Source organism: Egretta garzetta, unplaced genomic scaffold, assembly GCF_000687185.1.
Source record: "Egretta garzetta isolate BGI_Z169 unplaced genomic scaffold, ASM68718v1 scaffold426, whole genome shotgun sequence".
Classification (NCBI taxonomy): domain Eukaryota; kingdom Metazoa; phylum Chordata; class Aves; order Pelecaniformes; family Ardeidae; genus Egretta; species Egretta garzetta.
The window spans coordinates 2,145,982-2,165,151 of NW_009259977.1; positions in this window are offsets into that span (position 1 = coordinate 2,145,982).

The following is a 19,170-nucleotide window of genomic DNA, read 5'->3' on the forward strand; positions in this document are numbered from 1 at the left end:
TTATAGCCCAGCCGGGCACCTGACACGGAGAGGAGGGAGGGCTGAGACGTGCTTAGCCCTGATAATCCCCAGTTTGAGTTTAATATTTTTTTTTTTTTTTAATCAAAAGCACAGCAACAGCTGGGGCTGAGGCTTTCCAGGAGATGAACTCATGAACAACTGTTCAAAATAACTTTATTCGTACTGCTATTAGATCAGTCCACTGGGGAGCAACCAATTATTTTTGATGACTTGAGGCAGATAAGGCCAGGGTAGAGCCGAAAACCACGCGCCGCAAGGGACCAAGGGCACCTCATGGCTTGGGCACGTCGGCTGCGCTGCTCCCTGGCAGGTCATGGGTGCCCAGTACCCATAGGAGCCCCCAGCACCCATGGCAGCTCCCAGCACCCATCCAAGCCCCCTCCATGGTGCCAAGGGATTGTGCTGGGGGTTTTTTGCATGGAGGTTTTTTTGCACAGCCAGGTTGAGGTTTTTTGCCTGGGGTTTTGCAGGTACCGGCATGCAGGAAGCAGCGGGCACTCGTGAGGATATTTGCAGGCAGATGTGTGCTATTTCTGCCTAAAAACCCATTAACAGCGATGCTGCAGAGCTAATTAGCCTGGCTGAGGATGGTCTGTCCATCTTGTTCATAAGCCCCAGAGCCGGCATGGCATCAGCACGGGGAAACATGAGGGGTTTGGAGCAGGACAGGTCCCTTCCCAGCAGCCGAGACGAGCAATGCCCAGACCCTGGCAGCGCAGGTCCCCTGTCCCTTTGCCTGGGGGAGCATCGCAGGGGTCCAGGAAGGGCAGTGCCCGGTCACCCACCCTGTTCCCGTCCCACAGACCGGACTTAAAGTGCTTTCAGTCAGCTGAGGCCGGTGCTGGACATTTTTGCTTTCCAGCATGACATGAGTGTGTGATCTGTTAGCCAGCAGGAAAGTCTCCTGAGGGAAGGCAAGGTGGAAGCTGAACCTCTCAAAACTGGGCTGCAGGGAACAGCCTGCGCTGGTCAGGAGACAGACTGCATGACCTAATAGGTCTTTTCCATTCCTCGCTCCTGCGATTCAAGAAGTCTTGTCACTAGGGATTTTTTAAAAATAGACTGGATGAAACAGAAGACAGTGGATGTAGGGATCAGTCCGGCCTTGGCTGGGAGGCAGGTTGGTCTAACAGGACTTTTCCATCGTGCTGTTCCATGATTAATCGAGACAAGAAAAGAAAAGAGAAAGGAAATTGATAAACACAATAGTAATTCCATCCAGGGTTTGTCTTAGTCAGGTTATTATAATCCTGACATCATGTCTTGAAAAGACGACTGGAAATAAATCTCAAGTAGATTGTATCTGCTCACTGGGGTTGGAGAGGTGCACCAGGCTGCCGGGGGCATGAGGAGTTAATGCCTGTGGTGGTCCCCTCCCCAGAAAGCCATTTCTCCCAATTTCGCTGGTCCTCACCCATGCTGTGAGCTCTCTGGGGAGAGCTGGGATTTGGAGCAGCCTGAGCCGTAGCTGTTCCCGCTGGCCCCACACTCCAGAGGTGCGGCTCAGGTGAGGCAGGATGTCTACATGATGCAAATCGGGAGGTTATTTTCTGTCCCTTTGGCCTTTTTGGCCGCTGCTATGGATCGGTGTGGAAGACATGAGGGAGGTCAGGCAGAAATGTGTCCCAGACCCATTCTCCAGCCCTCACCAGCAGCGCTGGGAACTCAGAAGTCGCCGTTTCAGGGAGGCAAATGAAATATTCCTCCTTTTTTCCCCTAAATAGTCTCCACTAATGGAAGGTCTCAGTCTGGAATTGATTTGACTCCAGTCACCAGAGCTGCCGCTACCAGGGATTTTGTAAGAGTCTGCAAGGCCTTTAATCTTTTCCTCTACAAATAGGTATGATGTAAAACCCAAGTCCTGACCACCTCGTGGTTAGGAGTCTTGTGGCACTTGCAGCCGGAGACGAAAGTGCTAGCCCTGGGGTCCTGGCCAAACTCCAGCCGGGAATTTGTGTTCTGTCTCCGCATCCCCTCCATCCCTGGAAATCGGAGCTGCTCCCATCCAGTCCTGGCTGTTCCTGCCGCACCACGGCGCTCGCTGAAACAGCCTCTGCACCCTGCCCCGGGAAAGATGCATTGCAGGCACAGGGCTTGCTTTTTTGTTCATTTAGTTTCTCTTAACAAGCGAATTTTTGCCTGCGAGCACACGCTCCACTGCTGCCCGCAAGCAGCCCCTGCACAGCCTTCCTCCCCTCCTAAGGCTGCTGCTTGTCGCTCTGATGCAAAATCCCACTCAAAATCCCACCTGTAAAGGAGAAATCTAGAGGAAGATACACAGCTCTGCTGCACCCTCCAAGGTCTGACCATCTCCGGCCCAGGAAATCCCTGGCTACATTTGGAGCCGGCGCAAGGCTGGGCATCTCTGGGTTGAAACATGTAAAAAAAAGAAGCAAAAGTTTGAAAATCACACCCAGCAGCTCTCACACAGCGTCTTTCTCTGCAGCCTTAGCAGATGGAATATATATTAATTTTTTTTAAAACAGTGGCCCAGTTGCTCACGCCAGCCAAGGGCAGCAAGGCAAAGGTGGGCTATCATGGCATCTTTAAAAACCCTCCGCATCCCCCATGTCAGGATCTGCAGGCGGCAGTGCCCTCGAGCGCGATACGGACCCCCGGCCCCCATAGGCATCACAACATCAGCAGCTTAACAGGCAGGGCCGTGGCAGACCCCTGCCCACACCTCCCTGCTGGCAGCACCCTCCCCTGCTGTCTGGAATTTCATGATTTTGGAAAAAATAAGGATCCTCAGCATCACACTTCATTTTTTTATTTCTCCCTCCTGCTGCTGGGTGCAATCCTGGCCCTGCTGCAGCCGGCACTGGTGTTTCTGCCCAGCTGAAGGCACCCGCTGGGGGCCCCCAGCCCCAGTGATGGGCTCTCACATTTCAGGGCTGCTCTGGGTGCAGGCGGGGCATTACAGTGCAGCCTGGCACTGCGGGCATTCCCGCCCACCGGCACAGCCCCTCTAGTTGCCTCTGACACTTTGGTGCCTCTGTCCCCCATCCTCCCCTCCTGTCCCTCCTTTGCCTTTCAAGGAGAAGGAGGGTGGTCTTCACAGACGGGGACATCGCCGGCAAAGCACTGAAATGCCACATGGTGATACTACTGGAGACCAGGCTGAGCCCATATGGAGGAAAAGCGGTTCTGGATGGGTGGGAGATGCCATCGTCCAGCTCCACCAGCAAGGAGGACACGGCTCCTGTCTCCCCACCTCTCTCCTCGGGGCATTGGGTCCCACCAGCCCTCGTGCAGGTAAGGACCTCCAGCAGTCCCCGAGACCACAGCGGGCACCCAGGGCTGCTGCTGCCAGGCTGGGACAAGGAGAGGTGGCCAGGGATGGGTTCGCAGGTGGAGAAGCATCCAGGAAGCCACTGGGAGACATTTGGCTGGTCTGAACCTGGTGTGGTAAGAGCTGAGAAGAGCCAGTCCTGCCTGTGGGGTGCCGGTGGAGGGTGCAGAAAGGAGGAGGGCTGCCGGCTGGCATATCAGAGGTACGGGGGAGCACCAGTGGCGGGACCGGGTGGGATTCCCCAGCTCCTCACATCAGACCTTTGCCATGATCCTCTTCACAAATCAGTCAAGGTGCATTTTAAATTCCATTAAGGTTTCTGCTCTTTCCAGCTCTCTTAGGAGGCCTCTCTACAGATGATTAGAAACCCTCTTCTATTGTCCAGCCTAAGTGTATTCATGGGCAGTGTTTTCCTCCTCTCTTATCATGCCAACGCTGGAGTTTAACCAGCTCTTTCCTGCTCATCCGCGTTTGTAAGTAGTGATCCTACCCCATCTCGGACTTCATTTCCCTGGGCACGACACCCCAGGGTCTCTGGCCTTCCCCAGCAGGTCCCACCATGGCTCGGGAAGGATCATTCACCATTCTGGGTGATGCCTGGAGATGTTGGGGAGCGTCAGTCATGGGTGCTATCCCTGCTTGCACTGCCTGCAAGGAATTTCCATCTTCCTATTGCTGATGCGGGGAGGTCTGGTGTGCTGCAGCCTGCACAGGCGAGGAGCAAGTCATGGCCACCCCTTCTCGGGGCTCGGGTACCACAGGGTGCCCCCTTACCTGCCCTCACCTCAGTCTCTCCAAACTCAGGGCTACTAGGACACTGGCCCAGTGAAGTGTGAGCATCCCTGGGTGATGCTACAGCCTTACAAGCATTTAATTAATTACACCTCCCAGTAGCACCACCTGCCATGCTTCACTTCTCTAGCTCAAAGTCTTGCCTGGGGATGAGAAGGGACGTGGCTGTCTGCCCAGGCACCCACGGCCGCCCCGGTCTGCGCCGACCTGCTCGCTGCGGGGCTTTCACAGGAACCCCAGCCAAACAACATTATATTCTGCTGAGGAAAAGTCTGCCTTTTCTGCCTAGCTCTCTATCAAAGCAGTCTGGAAGTGGGGACCGAGCGCTCCCGGCATGGCACGAGGATGATGCAAAAAATAATTCCCTTTGCCAGAGCATCCCTCTGCTCTCCTACCTGGGGATGCCGGAGGCAGGGGGGTCTCCAGGAGGGATGTAGGTGCAGATGTTTAATTAAACACCAGGACGCCGGCAGGGTCATTAGCATTCACAGCTATCGGCACTGTTTAACCACGCACACGTTTATTTTTCTTGGCTCTGACAGAGAAATGTGCTCCTGGAGGACTTTTCATTAAGCAAAAAATTTATGAGAGAGGATGAAAATTGTGTTTTACTGTCTGAGGTCTCAGTCAGTGCTGTTTCTTCAGACGTTTTAGTAATTCATCTTGGCAAGGACTGAGCACATTTCTCCAGCAAAACAAAAAATTTAACTTCCACATTTGGAGTCACTTGCATCGGCTGGTTCCGTCCCTGGCATGGACCGATGCCCGGAGCAATGACCTGATCCCCTGGGGATTCAAAACAAAAGCGAAACACCTCACAATTTACATCCAGTGAAAAATAACGTGTACATGATGTAAAGCATTATTGGGATTTGATGCTAATTTTAGTGGTCACTTTGGCTGTGGTTGAGGAAGTCGCCGGTGCTGCCAAGAGCAAATTTACCTGATGATGAATGAGGAATCAGAGCATAAAATAAATAAATATCAGCAACACCTTTTTTTTTCCACTTCTTTTTTGGCAGATCGGTGTCATCCAAGGTCACGCATTTGTGCAGTAGGAGAAATACTGCCAGAGCTTAGCGCTTTAAAATCTTGTTTAAGGGAAGACCAGCATCTTTTAAGTGCTGGATTTAAAGAGTAAAGTCAAGTCTCCCAAAAATTCTTGCTGTTTGGTTCACGTTGGCATTAATCTTCTTCCATCCTTGTGCTCAGGCTTGGAAGAAGCTCACCATGAGCATCTGCAAAAATTCCTTGCTTTCCTCCTTGAAACCAGGCCTGAAAACTCTGTGCCGGGTACGACCACTCTACATGTGACCTTTTTCTCCTGTTCATGGAAAAACTTTCCAAAAGTTGTGCTCCCAGAAGGAGAAAAAGGAGGATTTTTTGAAAAAATGCAAAAAAAAAAATAAATCTCAATAAGCAGGAAAATCTTTTGTTTCCATCAGCAGTTTTCGGCGAGCGGGAATGGTTCCTGGCCAACCCTCAGCATAAACTCGAGCCAGGCTCTGCTCGAGGGGCGGCAGAAGCTCCCCGTGGAGAAGCTCATCCCCGAACGGCCGCAGGCAGGGGGTCGTCTCCGCTCCCCTCTGAAGCGCCCTGGCCACTGGCAGGGGACGGAGACCGGACTGCAAGCCTGGGACAAATACAGCCATTCCCACACTTTTACGATTTCTTTTAATTACTCCAGGTGGGAGTTTTGAAGGAATAAGTGTTTTCAGGCTCACGACACTGCAGCAATGGGAAGCAGAGCATTGGATGCTCGCTCCTCCGTGCGCTTCCCAAAATCCAACGCAAACCTTCTGTGAGTTAAATCTGTAAAAGGGCTCGGGAGGAAAATGGGCAGGAGCCCTCCTGAAGTGACCCCCGGTCCCACGGGCTCAGGGGGCAGAAAGTGTCACCACCTGCCTTCCCAAGCCGTTGCTAATTACTGAAAGCGTTTGATTAAAAAAAAAAAAGAAAAAAAAGAAAAGCGGGAAGTTCCCCTGTTAAAACCCACAAGTTTTATTTGCATGTAATAGCAGCCATTCTGTGGTTTTGGAGATGGCCTTTAAAGATTTGGGGGTTATTTTATTTTTTTCTTTGTTTCCCCCCACACCCAAAAAAAAGAGGATGCGGAAAGGAGATGTGTAAGGTTACAGAACCAACACAACCTACAAAGGGAGGTGGATGGAAAGTCAGCATTACATCAAGCAGGAGAGACGGGGCACAGCTGAACCCGCAGAAACAAATGATAAATGGAAGCTGTAATTTTTATTGGGGAGGGGGGGGCAGATCATGGGTGAGGGAACAAAATAATAAAAAAAGCATAAATTAGAAGCGTGGTTTGATGGTTGGGAGCAGAAAGTGTTTGGCTCGTGTACAATGTGAGTTTCTCCTGGAACATGATCCAGAGCAGTGCATGGAAATTATCTGCAAAAAGATTTTCTATTAAGTCATGTTAGGGTGAACCTTCTCTAGCATGGCTCTTTCGACTGATGCCCCGAGCGGGGCAGCTCCGCTTTGCTTCCCACCGCTCCCGCACCCGTCCTGCAGTGGCCACCCAGGCTTGGCTGCCCAGTGCTGAGCTGCTCCGGGTTAACCCCTCCAGGTATTTAATACACACAGGATGAAATTCGTCGTGCAGGGCCAGTGCACGATTTAAGCCCAATACAAGCCCAGCGAGAGGCTCCGTATTTCTCCTAATGGCTTTAGGAGAGGCTTTGCTGGCTGTCTGGCAGCTGCCTGTTTGTGCACCCATCCGGCTGCACCGGGTGCTGGTCCCCGGGATGCGGGGACATCAATGAGCTGCCCCTTGGCTTTTGCCCAGCAAAAGGAGAATCCATATGGGAGAGAATCCACATGGGAGCCTCCATCGCTGGGAGAGTGCAGGAAGGTCTGCTTGCCCAGCTGGGAGGAATCCCAGCACTCCGAGGATGCTTCTTCCCTCCAGCCCCAGGCTGAGGCCACTCTGCGTGTTGTCTCCAGGAGCTAACAGGACTCTGGCTTTACCCCTGGCAGAGATGAAAAAGAGAAAGCAGGATGAATCCAAGCCCTAAAGGACTGTGAGTTTATTTGAGTTTATTAAGGGCAGTGTGGGGTCCCCCTCCTCTGCACCAGTGCTGGCGCCTGTGCCCAGCCTGGAGCCCAAGGTCCCAGCCAGGTCCCGGATCTCCGTGGACATGTCTGCACCAGATGAGCACCGCGGCCACAATGGCTTGTGCAGAACATCCCTTCTTCTCCTTGCTCTGCACTGCAAAAAGATGAGCATCCCCAGAGGATTTTTATGGCTTGCCATGTGAATAGAGCGACTCCAGGTCCGCATGAGCAAAAAAAAAGGAGTGGGAATGAACCGAGCATCTTTCCGTGACCCATCTCCACTCACCCCATGTTTCTCCAAGAGCAGCAGACTCGCAGTGCCCCAGACTTTCCGAGCCTTGGCCTGACAGCCAAGTTTGTCTCTCAACCCGCCTGGTTTCTTTGGGCGTGAGTCCATCTACCGATCCCTTTTTTGATGCCAGAAATGCCTCCGTGAGCCAAACCTCCCTGGTAATTGTCCTCTGGATTACTTTGGAAAATTGCATAAGCCGCAGGTTAGAGCTGGCTGCATCTCTCATCCGAGTGCCTAAGGCTTCATGGGGCAAAGACTAAAGAGCTGCGAAATGCAGAGATATAACAGATGTTGACATGCAGTGAAAATACTAGATGCAGGAGCCTAAGACAATAAATCTGAAAAATTAACACGTAAGAGAACGAAAAAAGGAGCAATATGTTTTGGTAATCATTCTGATGCTGAACCCTTCCCCTGCAGTTCAAAAATCTCTGGTATTAAGCAGATGTCATTCAACTGATGATTAACACATTACCGAATTTCTCCAGTCGTTTAATAAAAGGTTTACATAACATGCAGGTAATTGCTTCCAAATGTCAAGGTAACAATGCGGGCTTCTATGGATGGCATTGTTTCCAGCATCAGGTGGAAACCCCTCTTGTGGCCTTGATACCAAGCGAAGGCCCACTGCGAAGCCCCCGCGCCCGGCCGGCTGCTTTTCCCGTCACGTCTCTGGATGCCTGAGACAAAGGATCCGTCGGGGAAGCGTCAAAGCCTTCGATCTGGGAATGGTTTCTGCCCTCCAAATGGCTGTACAGGCAGCAAACAGGCCTTGCACTACAAAACTGTGGCATGGGTGTATGTCTTTTCTGGGATTATTTTTTTTACTTTTGTTGCCAGAAAATCTCGCTGCTGCTGGGTGCAAGGAAGTGATGGGAAAAGACCAAGGGTGAATGGGAAGCTCTGGGCAGCAGTGATGGGGTTTTGCTCTTCATATCAGCCCTTGCCCTGAACCCAACCTGTGCTCAAAATCTGAAAACATCCATTGGGAGTTCAGGGGAAAAGTCATCCCAACCAGTTCATTTGCTGGGGAACTGTCCTGACACACAGCCAGGGGTACTTGCTCTGCACTGGTGCAGGATTTTGCCTGTTATTTCAGTGTCAGTGCAGGAGTGAAGTGTGAGAGCGATGGATGCCCCGTCACAGGGGAGCCCAACAGGCTGCAAACTCTGTGCAGACTCAGAATTGCTGGATAACGGCTTTCACGGCTGCAAATGAGCTTCCCAAATTATTAGAGCTGGAGAACAGGATACCTTTAAAACAACCTATCTGTCATGAGATGTATCCTGTATCTGTCAGAGGCCAGCGGGAGCCCGTTGGAGGAATCTGTGACAAAAATCTATGGGAGGATGTAAAAAAATGCATGTTGAGGCAGTCGTTCTGACATGACATTTCTTTTTCAGCAGCCTGAAGTGATGTCTGCAGGTAGCACGTGCCATCTCTGCTAACCAGCACCTCCGCTGCGGCTCTGGCTGAATCATTCAGGTTGGAAAAGCCCTTTAAGATCATCAAGCCCAACCGTTCCCCTAACCCTGCCATCCCAACAATAAACCATGGCCCTAAGCACCTCGGCTGCCCAGCTTTTCTGGGATGGGGACTCAACCCCTTCCCTGGGCAGCCCCTTCCAGTGCTTGACAGCCCTTGTGGGGAAGCAATTTTTCCCAATGTCCAACCTAAACCTGCCCTGGCACAACTTGAGGCCATTTCCCCTCGTCCCATCACCCGTTCCCTGGGAGCAGAGCCCGACCCCCCCGGCTCCCCCGTCCTGTCAGGCAGTTGTAGGGAGCAATAAGGGCTCCCCTCAGCCTCCTCTTCTCGTAGGTCCTGGTAGCCTTATGGTTTGCCCTGAGACCCCAGAGCATCTCACATGGCACCAGATACCTCTGTTTAGGGCCCTGAATCCCAACCCTTGCTTCTCTGGAGGCTGGGTTACACCCAGTGGTGACCACTGCCCTTGGGTCTTGTTGGTGGCCACCTTCATGCCACGGGCTGACAGGGGACACCATTCACAGCACTGGGGTTGACTGTGTAGGCTTTTCTGCACCTGGGAAGTTTGGGCCTATTCCCAGCACCACTGCTCGTGTCAGCTGCTACGGACAGAATGATTTATGCACACGTTATTAAAACCGTATTTTCAGCCTCAGAGCATGAGGGAACCGGTGGGTGGTACTGGAGGCAACATGCCCGGGGAGGATGGGGGTGCTCCTCGGACCACCTGGCTTCTCAACAGAGATGAACAGCAACAAGGCTGGGTAACAGGCCGGCCCAAACCACCAGAGAGGAGACGCTGGAGCAGGTCTAGCCTCTCTCAGGAGGAACAGATTAGTTATGAAACATCTCCCACCTCCTCCCACGCTTAACGTCATTCATCAACTGCTTCTGCTCTCCGTCACTGTCAGGCACTGAATTTCTGCACATGGATGGGAGATGGTAACGTGGTCCAGGATGAGGAAAGCAGATGCAAACGATGGTGAACTGATCCAACCATGCACTTTCTGCGAGGGCGCAGCATATCAGAATTACTGACGCACCCGACCTGCCGGTGAGCGGCTGGGGGCACTTGGCATCTGTAGGGCTCTTCTCAGATGAGCTCGTCTCAGCTTCCAGGCATATACGTGGAAAACATTTGCAGGGCACCTGCTCCCCCACCCTTGCACCTTCTGCCTTCACCTCTTGGAAGGATCGGCTGCACTCACTCATCACCTATGGGACCTGGCCCTGCTGCTCCAGACCGGCTCATTGCACAGTGCCAGACAGGTCCCTCCTGCCTTTGAAGCAGCCGAGAGCACCGTATGATTTCATGGCTGTGCCAGCGCGGCGTGCACTGGCCTGCAAACCGCTTGAGCACCCGCTGGTGCCGGCTGCACGGGCATACGCTTGTCTGCATGGTGAGTACTGGGGCAAGACCAGGGACACGATTGGAAATGTGCTTGTGCGTGACCTGGGGACAGCAGTGGGTGAGGTCGCTCGGAGGAAGAAAACAGGATGGCGGTAGCACCACTGGATTTCCAAGCCTGGAAATAATTTTGGAAAAAATCCATTATTTTTTTTTTTAAGTAGGAGCATTTCATCTTCTTTGTCATGTCCACATCAACTTCTGTGGTGAATGAAAACCCAGCTCTTTTTTGTGTTTTGTTTTGTGGCTTTAAGAAGGCCTAGATCTTGGCTCCTGCGTGTCCTTATGGGACGCCCAGAGATACCAGTGTGCTCCACTGATAGCGGCTTTTCACCCTCCAGCTCCGCTGCTTCACAGCCCACCAGAACAAATCCCACTGACCTGCCCTCCAGTCCAAAGGCCCCGAGTTCAGAGAAGTGAGGACCCACCAGTGGTCTGGCATGGCCCAGTGACGGGAGCCAGGCTGGGGAGAGCACGGCAGGGGCTGGATAAAGCTCACGGAGATGGCTGATTTGCTACCTTGAACTTGTTGGGCTTTTCTTATCGCTACCATCTGTGCTAGGGCAAGAGGTGTGAGAGCATCTAACCTGTCTGTGGGCTGCAGAGCAGAGGAGACCCTTCCACGAGTCCGCGCCGAGCAGCTCGGAGAGAGCAGGGCTGTGCAAAACTGCTGAAATGGCCTGGCAGGAGGTCTTCAAATTGCTCGATGTCTCTGTACTGAAAAGCAATACCTGCTGAGATTAAACCGTTTGGCCTCCTTCCCCCTGTCTCCAAGGCAAACATAGACAGTTCTATTCATACCCACAAGAAATACATATTTCAGCATTTGATTCTTTCTGTGTGTGCTTTGTTTTATCTAGCGCCATGGAGCTTGGATGTCTTTTTCATCTCATATTGTGCTTTGGATGCAGTCTCTTTTATTCAGCCCTCTTGCTGCCTTCATAAAGAATAACAGCGGCAGTTGTTGTTTTTTCCCCCGGAGCATGGGCTGCTGTAAACCAAAGGGAAACTTCTTGCTGAAAGAGGGAGAGGGCAGGTGGGACGCTGCTGTATCCACTGCCACAGCCGAGCTGCAGCCCCGCAGGCCGTGCAGTTTGGCTTTCTCAAGCCTTCGTGGAGAGCAACAAATTGTCCTATAAAAATTCTTTTCCTGAATTTTATTTTTCTAAGGAGACAGGCCCAACTTGTAAACTTGGTACTAAAAACTCTTTCTTCTTAAATGGACGGTGAAGTCCAAGATAGAAACCGTGGCACTGAAATCTTAACGGGGTCTTCAGATTCTGCCTCTCTCCCTCCCTAAATGTGCATCTGAAGCCTCTTTTTCCTGGCCATGGAAAGCCCATTTTTGCGGGCTTAGCTAAGTCTCCATCCCGTGCAACCTCTGTTATAAAGGAACAAACCTTTCAAGGACGTTTCTGCTTATCTTCCAGTTGAGGAGGGACAAGAGCTGCTGGCCCAAGTGCCAGACGTGAAGGATGTGGTCCAGCCTCACCTCCATCTTCCCTGGAAGGTAATTTGGGGTGAGGATGGGCACTGCTGCCCCCATCCTCTTCCACATCCAGCTTGGAAGCCCTGCCATACGTGTGCCAGACAGCCAAAGGTGCGTCAGCCCCATCCCTAGGTATGGGATGTCTTGCTGTTGGTGGCTGTGCTCGCATCCGTGCTTCCCCCTGCTTATGCCATTAGCTCCGTGGCGCAGCCCGGGAACAAGTGCAGCCGGGGTTTCAGCTCCGCAGGTCGCCTGCTGCTGATAAATGGCTTTCCTGGAGATCAGTTGCTTCCCATTTGCCATGTGAAACTCCCAGGCTGTCTGCATGGAATGGCTCTGTCGGACGGTGGGGAGAGGTCCCCATCCGTGGTCATGCTTGAAACACTCTGAAAAACAGTAAGAAAATAAGGGCCCCACGTTCAAACCAAGAGAGGGGAAAGGCTGGGGTGGGGGGGCGACCTGTGCATGCCCCTTTTCACTTGTTCTTCCTCTTCCCTTCTGCTCCAGCCCGGAGGTGGACAACGTCCAGGGCAATGTGTGTTTGGGGCTGTCTAAGAAGCAACAAAGAACGTCCCAAAGGTCTGGATTATGCAGATCCTCCCATTTTAGTTATTTCCACCCTAATAATAAATAATGTGCTAAGCCGAAATGTCTTCATCCAGAAACCTTTAGGCACTGGTTCCCAACCATCCAGCTCAGATTATCTCCCAAACAGGGTGCTCCAAACCGTACCATCCTTTCCCTCTTGGGCATATCGCCGTGGTGGTTTCCAGTGACCATGAGTGATGCTGGAAGCAAAAACATTGTGTGGGAATATGTTGCCCTTGAACCTAGAGTTGGGAATCAGGGGGTTTCAGGCATTTGAAATCCACGTCTGAAACCTGTGACTCATGTCATCGGACGGTGGGGAGAGGTCCCCATCCGTGGTCATGCTTGAAACACTCTGAAAAACAGTAAGAAAATAAGGGCCCCACGTTCAAACCAAGAGAGGGGAAAGGCTGGGGTGGGGGGGCGACCTGTGCATGCCCCTTTTCACTTGTTCTTCCTCTTCCCTTCTGCTCCAGCCCGGAGGTGGACAACGTCCAGGGCAATGTGTGTTTGGGGCTGTCTAAGAAGCAACAAAGAACGTCCCAAAGGTCTGGATTATGCAGATCCTCCCATTTTAGTTATTTCCACCCTAATAATAAATAATGTGCTAAGCCGAAATGTCTTCATCCAGAAACCTTTAGGCACTGGTTCCCAACCATCCAGCTCAGATTATCTCCCAAACAGGGTGCTCCAAACCGTACCATCCTTTCCCTCTTGGGCATATCGCCGTGGTGGTTTCCAGTGACCATGAGTGATGCTGGAAGCAAAAACATTGTGTGGGAATATGTTGCCCTTGAACCTAGAGTTGGGAATCAGGGGGTTTCAGGCATTTGAAATCCACGTCTGAAACCTGTGACTCATGTCATGCTCTGACCTGAGAGAAGGGATGCTTTGAGCTGGGGTGGATGCTTGAGTTCACCAGAGCAGCTCGTCTGGGACCCACGGTGTCTGGGAAGCAGTGCCCAAAAATTCCCTTCCCAGCTCTGTGATCTGGTCCTTCATGCCCAGGTAAATCCCAGAACTTCTTTGTTTAAATGGATCAGCCTCTCTTTGTCTCGGGCTGTGTGTTTGCCCAAAAGTGGGGCCAAGGCTGCTCTGGTTCTTGCTTTCCTAGTTGCACAGGGCCGGGTGAGGGATGGCCGGTACCATCCCTGCTAACGGCAGTGCACATCCAACCCTCCGGCACCCGGGGCAGAGGAGGTGGGGTGGGCAGGCTTGGGAACAGCATCCCTTCGGCCACATGCGTCTCTTCAGCTGCACAGGCCGCCGAAGACAAATGAACTGGAGGAAGCATTTCCTCTGCCGAAGGCTCACACCCAGGAGGTTTCTGTTCACAGTGTAGGTCAAGAGTTGAAAAATGAAGAAGAAAGGAAAACAGATAGAAAGATCCATCTTCCCTTATAAAATCCCCAGAGCAGGGGGCATTTGGAAGTCATTTTTCACCGAGCTGAGAGCTGTTTCTGGCCCTTTAGCAGACATTATTCTCTTCTCAAACCTCACAGTTCGGGACACGGGGAAGCGCTTTCCCTCCGTCCTCACGAGTGGTGGAAGAGGAGCAGTCCCTGGCTGCAGGACACTTGGGCACCTTCTTCTGAGGCCGGGGTCCGCGGCGGTTTGGGCTTTGGTGAAAGGTGGAGCCCAGTGCACGCTGAAAATTGCTCTGTTCCTCAGAGTGCAGACACTTTAAACACACTCAGGCTGAGGTGCAAAAAAGAAATGAGTGGCTTGGATTTGCTGACATTAATGCACAGGTTAAGGGGGACAGCTTTTAAGGGGGAAAACCCATGCAGCAAGAGGAAGGAGAATTGCAGCATGGTTAAAGGAAATCTAAATAAAATTCCTTTCTGGAAGGAATTCAAGAAAATTATTTTCCTTCTGTGTTTCTGTCTCTCTTCTTCTGGCTTATAAAAACACCTTGGCTCGGATATTGCATCAACTCTGCCTTTTATTAAAAACCCCTGCTCCGGTTGTGCAGATTTCATGCTGTTACATGAAAGTAAAATTTTATGACCAGAAGCTGAAATTAGGAAGGGAACTTTTTTGTTGTTGTTGTTGTCGTGGGTTGGATTTTGTTGGTAGTCATGAGGGTTTGTTTATTTTTGCTTTTTCTAAAGCACAGCCAACTCCTCTGGGTCTCAGCACTTGGGGCTTTTTGGGGGGTGCTTGTTCCAAACAGGTGCTAAGGTGGGGGAAGCTGAGCCCTGGGCAGAGTAAGGGGACAGGGGATGTCCTCCCTCTGACACTGCAGTTGCCTTCCAGCAAAGCAGGGTTTCCACAGCTCTTCCAGAATAGGACATAGGCGTGGGAGAGCAAATGCATTTCATTGCACAGGGGACAGGTCCTGCGTGTTTGGGCTGGAACGGTCTCATGATGCAAGCAAAGTGTCTGTGCAAAAGTGGGAGCTTTTTCCTCCCCTCAGCCTCCCCTGCAAAATCCAGATTTGATGGGTGGCAGTTTGGTCTGAGCTCATGTTCACCACCAGCTCCTTGGTGGTTGGATAGTGCCAGCAGACATTTGGGGCGGGGGGGGGGGCATCTCTCACTTCAAATGTGGGACTTCTGTTTTTCCATTGATTCCTCCCTCCCCTGCTAAAAAACAAAAAATTATGGAAGAGTGAAAGAATGTTTTAAAATGTCATTTGGTCCTTCCATGTTGGGTGAGCTGTAGCGAGCCTGAGGAGTTACTACATCCAAAGGTGTTCAAAGAAGAGTTGCACAGGGTTAGATGAAAGTTATAGCTATGAATTACATTGTTGGTTTCTTGTGAAACCAGTGATGTAATGATGAAAGTATTGATGAAAGGAATAGCTATGAATTACGTTACTGGTTTTCTTGCCTTGGCAAGGCAGTTTTGCATCTCCAGGATCCATCCCCACGGCCCCTGCTGCTCCCCAGCCCTTGGGACAGATTCAAAGGCTGGTGGGAAGAGCGACATGGGGCCATGCCACCCAGCCCAGCTGAGGCTGGAGGCTGGAGACCTCTCCCTGCACAGCTTCTGCCGCAGCGCCTTGGGGGTGGAGCAGCCAGAGGACATCTCGGGGGACTTCAGGGCACGGACCTCCTCTCCCCGCGGCGTGCTGGGAGCAGAGCTGGGCTCCTGCCACCTCCAGAGACACGCACCATGCTTGGGACAGGGGATGTAGGTCAAGCCCCACGGCCCCTCCGTTTCCTTCCAGCCCAAATGTCTGTGCAACCTACTCCTGCCCTTGGAAGATTTACGGAGCAGCAGTAAGTATTTCACCAGCTCTTTATTAATAATGCAGCCATAAAAAAGGTGCAGCCTTTCTTTCCAAGGACTCACAGAGCCCTTAATAATCCAAGGAGGGATTTTGCTCCCCCCAATAGATAGTTTACCGGTGGGCATGCTTTACAGCCCCTTTGTTAGAGCGGGGCTGTTCCCCCATCATCAAAGTGCGAACTGAGGCTCTGTGATGGGCTAGTCCATAAATCTCTCCCCTCTAATCCTTTTCCTTTCTCCTATTTGCAAACTGGGGGAGGAGGGGGTGGACTGGACTAGGGAGGCCAAAGCTTTAACCCTTTGTGCTTTGGGGGATCTTCTGAGCAGAAGATGACGGTGAATGGAAGAAGGGCTGTTTCACAGCAGCCTTTAAGAAGCAGGTAGTTCTATTCAGCAATTAAACCCCAAATGACAGCTTAAAGAGCTCCTTTGGAAGTTTAATAAGTCCACCACTGTATATAAGAAATAAATCTGGCTGCATTACAATCACTTCAAACTACTTAAGCAATAAATGCAGAACTCTGCTCTTATTCAACCATTACATGGGTAATGTTGCTTCACTCCTCACTTGGTTTCCAGGGCTGGGACGCCAGAGGAGGACGCAGCCCAGCATCTGGAGCCAAATCAACACTGCAGAGATCACAGGTCTGTGGGAGGGAGGTGGGGTGATCCGTGCCTTGGTTTGGGGCCACCTTGGGTCTGAGGCTGAAACTAAACACTCGTGGGCTCTGTGGAGGTGAAGAAACCCTCCGAGTCAAATGCCAAAATCTCCTTCTCCTCCATGGCCAGCGATGTGTCAGGCTCTTGAAAGAGGTGCTGCATCCTGGCTACCATCTCATCTGCAGAGGTGGCAGGGGAGCGAGGTCAAGGCCAAGAGGCAAGATGGTGACTTTGGTCTTTAGGTGTTTGTGCAAACACCTTCATCAAGGCCGGGCTTTGACAGCATGGACTGACACTGTCATGTTGTGACGCCAAACCACGTCTCGGTCGTGAGTGGATTTTTATCCTCCCGGTGCCTGCTGGAGGCCAGGAACAGGTACAAGGGCCATCGGTGGTCACCTGCGGCTCACACAGAGAATCTGGGAGCAGACCTTGTATGGCATTCCGTCTGCTAAACCAGGGCTTCCAACCCCTCCTGGCCCCCTCACCTTAAACCTGCCCGCTATAGGATACCCCAATGCCAAACAAAGCCAGGAGCAAGGCCAGGGCAGGATCCAGCCGGCAAGGGGCTGCCTCCTTCCCTGCTCTGGCTGCACACATCTCCATTTTTTAGGCATTGCAACGGTTGAAAAATGAACTTTGTGTCCATTTTATCATAAAAGATCCCAGGCTTTTTAAGCCCAGCTTTATAAACAGTGATGAAAGGTCCTGCAACGGGCAGAGGTCTGCTTTTGAAATTGAACAAATTGTCGTTTTATGGTTCCCGTGGGGGTGGGGGGGTGCTGTAAATCTCCGAACATTTAACGCATCTGTTCTTTTCCAACCGTGCTACCAGCGTCTCAAGGAGGAGAGGGAGAAATATCTGACATTTCCTGACATCGGCTGCTCTCACGGCCCCCGGGAGTTCCTCGGGAAAGTTTTTAAAGTAATATTTATGGATGATCATAGTGAATCAGTCCCTAAAAGGTACAGAGAAAGGACTGTTGTTCATTAACATTTGGAAACTCTGCACGGAGGATTTCCCTGTGGAGGGGCAAAAGAAATGGAGTGAAAGTGAAATAGCTTTCGAGTTAATCCAGATCTTTTTTAACATTATTGTTGTTGGTAAAAATCAGAACCTTATTTTGGATGAAGAAAAAAAAAAAAAAAGTAGTACATTTTTGGGATGGTTTTCCTCAAAATGGTTTTCTTTCCAAAATTCCGTAAGGAGTTCCCTAGAAAAGGTGTTTGTTCTTATGGATATATGGATACATGGTTGAGGTTTGGTCTTTCTTCATACACATCTCGGTACTAAACCAACAGTGTATCTGTTCCAGCTAATAACCTAGGAGTAACTGCAGTTTGGTGGTTGTTCCTGAAGACAGCTTCCTTACTGCCGCCAACCATTGCGCTCCAATTGGATAAAAATGTTCTTTGAAGCGTCGCGCTCACAAGGGCTCGCATGTTATGTGCTCCATCACAGTAAATAACAGAGACTTGTACAATCCCTCAGCAGTTACTCAGTATTAATTACCCAGGTTTTATGAACAGGAAAACTGAGCACAGGAGGAGGGATGGTTTGGTGGAGCGCGAGTGGAATGTCATCCCGGGGGTTCAACTTCCAGTGCCTTTTCCTAAGGGCAACACTGGTGCCCTTGTGAGTCCATTAAAAACCTCCTATAGACTTATAAACTGATAACACGAACTCCCTGGAGGTGAGCCTGGGTTTGTCCTTCCACATGTAAAGTACCTTTGGAACAGAGGTATTCAAATGAATGCATGGAGAAGATAAGGCCACACGTGTGCTTTGAGCTGGCTGTTTCTTTCAGTGTAGTGTCTTGAGGCTTTATCTGAGTGTGCCTGAGATTAGAATTAGCCAGAGAAAGAGAAAATTAGGGTATATTGGCAAAACAACCTACAGATCCCTCCATAATCTCCCGGGTCTGAATTTCTTGGGACTTTTGCTGTGACCCTACATGTCCTGCTCCAGAAGAGACCACCAGACTCCTGCAGCTCCTGGCACCTCCCCATGTAGGGATTGCATTTCCTTGGGGTCTTCCAGCTGCGGTGCTGTGTGGGTGGGCCCAAGCTGACGATGGAAGGGGTGCATGGGGTACCCAGCGGCCTTTGGGTCCAATGCTGCAACAACATGGGTCAACAGGAATGCACTCGCGAGTGCTGAAGGAGCTGGCAGATGTCATTGCTGAGCCACTCTCCATCATCTATGAACAGTCCTGGAGAACAGAAGAGGTGCCTGAGGACTGGAGGATAGCCTATGTCACTCCAGTCTTCACAAAAGGCAAGAAGGAGGACCCAGGGAACTATAGGCCAGTTAATCTCACCTCCGTCCCCAGAAAGGTGATGGAACAACTCATTCTGGGTGTCCTCTCCAAGCAAGTGGAGGAAAAGAAGATGATCAGGGGTACCCAGCACGGATTCACCAAGGGGAAATCATGCCTAACCAATCTGATAGCCTTCTACGATGGCATGACCGGCTGGGTAGATGAGGGGAGAGCAGTGGATGTTGTCTACCTTGACTTCAGCAAGGCTTTTGACACTGTCTGCCATAACATCCTCATAGGGAAGCTCAGGAAGTGTGGCTTGGATGACTGGACAGTGAGGTGGATTGAGAACTGGCTGAATGGCAGGGCTCAGAGGGTTCTGTTGAGTGGTGTAGAGTCTAGTTGGAGGCCAGTAGCTAGTGGAGTTCCCCAGGGCTCAGTACTCGGCCCGGTCTTGTTCAATTTATTCATCAATGACCTGGACAAGTGTCGTGGTTTAACCCAGCTGGCAACTAAGCATCACGCAGCCGCTCACTCACTCCCCCCCCACTCCCTGGGATGGGGGGG